Source organism: Raphanus sativus, chromosome 7 (assembly GCF_000801105.2).
Source record: "Raphanus sativus cultivar WK10039 chromosome 7, ASM80110v3, whole genome shotgun sequence".
Classification (NCBI taxonomy): domain Eukaryota; kingdom Viridiplantae; phylum Streptophyta; class Magnoliopsida; order Brassicales; family Brassicaceae; genus Raphanus; species Raphanus sativus.
In genome coordinates, this window is record NC_079517.1 from 23,862,467 (window position 1) to 23,869,234 (window position 6,768).

The following is a 6,768-nucleotide window of genomic DNA, read 5'->3' on the forward strand; positions in this document are numbered from 1 at the left end:
TCACTTCACAAGAATTCAACCGGTTCTATGAAGAAGAAGGAATCAACAAGCAAGTTACCTTGCCTTATTCACCACAACAAAATGGTGTAGCGGAGAGGATGAATAGGACCTTTGTGGAGATGGCTAGATCGATGTTGGTTGAGCAAGACTTACCGCTCAAGTTATGGGCAGAGGCGGTATACACTGCTTCATATCTACAAAACCGTCTACCATCAAAGGCAATAGAAGATGATGTCACTCCTATAGAGAAGTGGTGTGGGCACAAGCCAGATGTGTCACACATGAGGATGTTTGGTAGCTTATGCTACATACATATTCCGGATCAAAAGAGGAGGAAGTTAAACGTCAAGGCAAAGCGTGAAGTCTTTGTTGGATATAGCAATCAATCCAAAGGCTATAGAGTATTCATCCTGGAGAATGAGAAGATTGAAGTATCAAAAGATGTAGAGTTTGAAGAAAACAAGAAGTGGGATTGGGGAAGGCAAGAAGAAGTCAGGAAGACATTGGAGTTGTCTATGGAAGACACTCAAACGCCTACTCAACAAACCGAAGGTACTTCTAGTCATGTTTTCATTCAAAATGATAATCATGATACTAGTGATGAAGATGGAGAAACGTCTAAGCCACCAAAGAACTTCAAGTCCATGATTGAAATCATGGAAGAGGCACCGAGAGTAGACCTTGATGAAGCGGCTCAAGCAATAGAAGCTTGTCTTCATGCACAAGAAAAACTATACACTTATGATGAAGCGTGTGGTAAGAAGGAATGGAGAAAGGAAATGGATGAGAAAATCGCCATGATAGAGAAGAACAAGACATGTGAACTAATGGACAAGCCAGAGAAGAAGAATGTGATCAGTGTGAAGTGGATCTACAAGATCAAGACCGATGCAAATGGCAATCACATCAAGCACAAGGCGCGGCTAGTTGCAAGAGGGTTCTCTCAAGAATATGGTGTTGACTACCTTGAGACGTTTGCCCCTGTCTCAAGACATGATACAATAAGAGCCATACTCGCATATGCAGCTCAGATGAAGTGGCATTTGTATCAGATGGATGTGAAGTCAGCCTTTCTCGATGGAGAGTTAAGAGAAGAAGTGTATGTCACACAACCGCTTGGGTATATGACGCAAGGAAAGGAACACAAGGTGTTGAAGCTACACAAGGCTTTATATGGTTTAAAGCAAGCCCCAAGGACATGGTATGGAAGGATAGATTCATACTTTCTTCAAAACGGGTTCAAAAGGAGTATGAATGATGCAGCCTTATACATCATGAAGCAAGGAGGAGATGTGTTGATCGTGAGTTTGTATGTGGATGATATAATCATCACAGGAAACAATACTCAGATCATCAACACATTCAAAGAGAACATGAAGAAAGAATTAGAGATGGAGGATTTTGGATTGTTGAACTACTTCCTTGGAATTGAAGTTATTCAAGACGATGGAGGCATATTTCTTTCACAAGAAAAATATGCAAACAAACTTGTAGATAAGTTTGGGATGCGAGACAGCAAGAGTGTAAGCAATCCACTTACACCACAAGGGAAAGGAGGAAAAGTTGAAGATGACAAGGAGTATGGAGATCCGACTAAGTATAGAAACATTGTTGGAGAGCTTTTGTACTTGTGTGCATCAAGACCGGATGTGATGTATGCAAGCGCCTATCTCTCAAGGTACATGTCATCACCTCGCATGAAGCACTACCAAGAAGCCAAAAAGGTGTTAAGGTATGTCAAAGGAACTTCAAATTTTGGAGTGTACTTTACAAGTGTGGAAGAACCAAGACTTGTAGGCTACTCGGACAGCGATTGGGGTGGTTCTAAGGAAGACAAGAAAAGCACTTCAGGTTATGTGTTTACTCTTGGTTCAGCCATGTTTTGTTGGCAGTCAAGCAAGCAACAAACAGTGGCATAATCAATGGCTGAGGTGGAGTACATAGCCGTGTGTGCAACAGCAAATCAAGCCGTGTGGTTACAAAGACTATTTGAAGACTTTGGTCAGAAGTTTGAAGGAGGCATTCCGATCTTATGTGATAACAAATCAGCAATAGCAATTGGGAAGAATCCAGTGCAACACAGAAGGACGAAGCACATAGAGATCAAGTATCATTTCGTGAGAGAAGTTGAGCAGAAAGGAATCATTGAACTCGAGTATTGCAAAAGGGATGATCAAATCGCAGACATTCTCACAAAGGCATTGGGCGGTTCAAGGTTTGAAGATCTCAGGAAGCAGCTTGGAGTCAAGTCGAGATAAGATTAAGGAGGAGTGTTAAACTATATAATCTAATCTCTCCTTAATACATTTATATAACTTAGTTATTTGTTAGTTATTACACAAAGAGTTGTAACTCTTCATGAAGAGGTGTGTCTCTTCTATGTATTGATTCGATCTCTATATAAAGATCAATCATTTGTTTTAAACATTATCAAATAATCTCAATAAAAGACAAAGTATTTCCATACAAGTTTACAGAATTCGTAACTTGTTGAATAAGTCTAAAGCGTCTATCTTATTTCTTATTCCGAACTCATGTGTAATACACTGTGATCTTTGTGTAACACAAGCGGTTGGTAAAAGTTTAACACCCTCGACCTCAGCTCAGTGTCATCTTCAAGGGCTAATGCTATCAAGAAAGCCAGAGGAAAGTTATTTCCAGAGGAGGTAACCTTTCTCCACTTTTATTCGTTTTTCTCCACATTGTTACTGTCTTTGCTGGTCATAACAAACTTCACATGTGATTCTTCAGAGAATCTTTAAATGGTTTGCACAGTTGTTACTGGCTGTTAACTATTTGCATTCAAACCGTGTACTTCACATGGACCTTACGGTAACACTTCATCATTATTTTTTGCTGATGTGTCTTTTTGGTAAAAGAATAACGCTCTGAATTAAAATATCATTTCAGTGCTCAAATATTTTCCTTCCAAAACATGATCACGTCCAGCTTGGTATAATTTCTTACTCTTTTCACCCATAAACTTTTTTTGTTGTTCTAGATAACTTTAAATTATTGCCTCATGGTGCAGGTAATTATGGTTTGGTGAAACTCATCAATCCAGAAAAGCCTGCTTCCTTTGTGTGTAACCTAACTAAACCTTTTTGTATTATTGATGTAGCGGAAGCTTCTAGGGATAGAACTAAATCTGTTTATTCTAAAAATACCCGGAAACTAGGGTTTGTGAATACTCTTCACAGTGCTTAATTAAAAGCTCTTAGGGTTGTGAATACTCTTCACAGTGCTTAATTAAAAGCTCTTATGGTTTGAGAATACTCTTCTCAGTGGTTTATCAAAACCTCTTCTGGAAAACTCTTTTTATTAAATCATCATAAACTGCATACAACTATAGAGTCTAAAAGACTATATATAAGAAAGCCATAAAACCCTAAAATATTAAGATAATTATCAAAACTCTTAATTAAATAAATAATAATATATTTGGAAATATTCCAAATATTTATCTGCATCATTCTCTCCGGGTTGGAGAAGATTCGTCCTCGAATCTTGATCGTAGTCTTCGAATCCAAAACGTTTTCCAATAAAAACTCTTTCTCGAATCTTCAATATCATGTTTTGCACGAGTTTTGCACGGATCTGTTTGTAACTTGAATCTTCATAAATCCGTTTTTGCACAAATTTTGCACGCATCAGATTATCAAGATTCTTCACAAAATCTTCATAAATATTATTTCGCCCTAATTTTGCACGCCTCCGATTTTCAAAGGATCCGTCTTTGAAGACAAAATCAATAACTTGAACATCATCTTCATACACGGCATAGATCGGATTACCATAGATCTCTCGATAGATCTCATGGTTCTCTTCTCTCTCAACAAAAGGACTTTCGCCCCAGATAGGGTAGATGCTAATACTCACCATGACATCCAGAATCGTTCTTCGATTGAGAAACCAAAAAGACGCGGCTCTGATACCAACTGATGTAGCGGAAGCTTCTAGGGATAGAACTAGATCCGTTTATTCTAAGAATACCCGGAAACTAGGGTTTGTGAATACTCTTCACAGTGCTTAATTAAAAGCTCTTAGGGTTGTGAATACTCTTCAAAGTGCTTAATTAAAAGCTCTTATGGTTTGAGAATACTCTTCTCAGTGGTTTATCAAAACCTCTTCTGGAAAACTATTTTATTAAATCATCATAAAACTCCCTACAACCATAGAGTCTAAAAGACTATATATAAGAAAACCATAAAACCCTAAAACATTAAGATAATTATCAAATAATTTATAAAATAAATAATAAGATAAATGGAAATATTCCAAATATTTATCTGCATCAATTATCTTTATGCAATACTCATTTGTATATTTAATATCTCAAAAACAAAAAACACAAATAATTTTTCTATGGCGACCGCCACTTTCGAATAATAATAAAATAATTCGAGGTAAAATAAATAATAGCGCAGCGGAAATTATAATAATAATAAAATCCACGTCATATCATAAAGTCAAATACAATACCATAAAGTCAAATCCGAAATATAAATAACAACATAAACCCGAAGGTCTGAAAATAGAAAGTAGCGTAAACGATATACGTCCGAAGGCCTAGAGGCCCAATAACGATAAAACGATAAAGGATAAAATGATAAAGCCCACGAGCCCAAATAGTAGCACTAGTCCGATATGATCACTCCTGCTCATCGGTCTCACCTGAAAGGGGAAAGAAAGAGGGGTGAGCAACACGGGAGTCGCTCAGTGAGGTATGGGATGCTAAACCGCAAACCACTAACTCAGTACATAGCACTACGACTATGTAGGCCTAGCTCTAGCATGAAACAAACACGGTGTCTACACCACAAAGAACAATCAATAAGCGACTAGAAAACTATCCAACTACAACCCATGCGCTTATAGTACGCAGCTACTCTCCGCACCACGCATCTCCTCATAAGGATATAGATAACCGCTGCGTCGCTAGTACAGTATGTCTCTGTACCCCCGCACAACCACCCGATGCGTCGATAGTACAAACGTCTCTGTACCCCCGCACAAATCCCGCTGCGTCGATAGCTCAGACATCTCCGAACCCCCGCACAATCACATAGTCCCTACTATATAACTATGTATATACATATATATGACAGTTCTCAGCATCAAACATTTCACACAATCGTTGAACCCTCTATTATCCTATTTCTGGTTTAACAATCAATAACAATTATGAACACGCAAGACTCTCAAACAGACTCGATTCACAGAGACTATCATGTTTCGAAACTAAACTTCTCATAATAGCAGTACTAAACTAGCTCGAGATTTAGACGGAGTAGCCCTCACCTTAGCTAATGAAGAGAAGTGGTATCTATGAACTCCAACTGATCAAATAGACTCCAAATCTGAAACCAGGGTGAAATTCTGAGTCAGAACGTCTTTCGAACGGATGAAAACGGTTATGGTCAAGGTTTACGGAAAAGTCAACTTGCTGGTCAAAAGGTCAATCTGGTCAACCCTTAACAGAAATCAATTTGACATAACCGACCGGTTTAACCTAACCGACTCTAACCGAATTGAAATTAATTTAAACCGGGTCAAACCAGCCAACCGACCGGTTTACCAAGTCAACCGAGTTGACCCGCTGAGTTGACTCGGCCGAGTTAACCGAGTCACCAACGAGTCACCGGCGACGGTCACCGGCGGTGACGGCGGAGTCTTACCGGCGGCAACGGCGGTCCGGCGGCAGAGAAGCGGTGTCCCGGCGGCGGCGAAGGTGGCGGACGGCGGCGGCGAAGCGGTGGTCCGGCGGTGGAGAACGGTGGTCCGGTGGTTAGAAAGTTATGGACGATTTACTAAACGCACGAAACTAAACTCAAATGCATGGCGGTTTCCGGCGCTTACCGACTACAAAGAACGGTGGTGATGAGCTTGGCTTGGTCTTGGCGTGCGGTGGCTCCGGCGAGCTCTGGTGGTGGCTCAATCTAGCAAAGATTCTCCACTCTCTTCTTGAACTCTTTCTTTTTTTCTTCTTTTCTCTCTATCTCTTTCTCTGTAACTTTTTTTTTTCTTTTCTTTGCAGAAAGAGAAACCAAGGCTGGAGCTGGATATTTATAGGCAAACATTTGGATCTTCGTAAATGCTTGAGACTAGCCGGCTAAAAGTTTTTCGATACTGAAATTCGGGTCGTTACATTTTCATCCCAGGTTCCAGGAATTGCTAACAGCATGTGCCCTGATGTTTTAAAAGATGAACCGTATGGATACAAATCTGACATATGGTCACTAGGTAAGTTACAGAACTTAAATCCCTATATGTATACTTTAAAGTTACTGATGAGAATATGCTTTCATCAGGTTGCTGTATGTATGAAATAACATCACACCAGCCTGCGTTTAAAGCTCCGGTGAGCATCTGTCTTAGCTAAGTGTTTCCATGGTGAGTAAATGAAACTAAAAATGTGATGGTAAAAAAAAACTTAACAGGATAAGGCTGGACTCATCAACAAGATAAACAGATCTCTGATGTCTCCTCTTCCTATTGTCTACTATTTATGTTAAAATATATAGAGGCCCAACGATTCAGTTTCATTTAATATATACATGTGGAAGACGTAGGATACACTCTCAAAAGGTTTACTCTCCCAAATCCAAAGAGAACCATACTACATTGTATTGTTGTTTACCGTAAGAATTTCAGTTGTACTTGTAGGCTAGCACACTAATGGAGTTTGATTAAGCAAAATAGAAGTCTCCACATCTGAGTTCTTCTTAGAACATGGATGTAAACAAGCATGCAAAACATAGGAGATGA

At 39.3% G+C, this 6,768-nt stretch overlaps 1 long non-coding RNA gene across 1 annotated transcript; it reads left to right on the forward strand.

The window, feature by feature from the left end:
* Positions 1–6,198: 6,198 nt before the first annotated feature.
* On the forward strand, positions 6,199–6,504 carry LOC130497738 (uncharacterized). Its single transcript, XR_008936740.1, has 3 exons — positions 6,199–6,243; positions 6,312–6,361; positions 6,441–6,504. It is a non-coding gene; the product is annotated as an uncharacterized LOC130497738 (long non-coding RNA).
* The last annotated feature ends 264 nt before the right edge of the window (positions 6,505–6,768 follow it).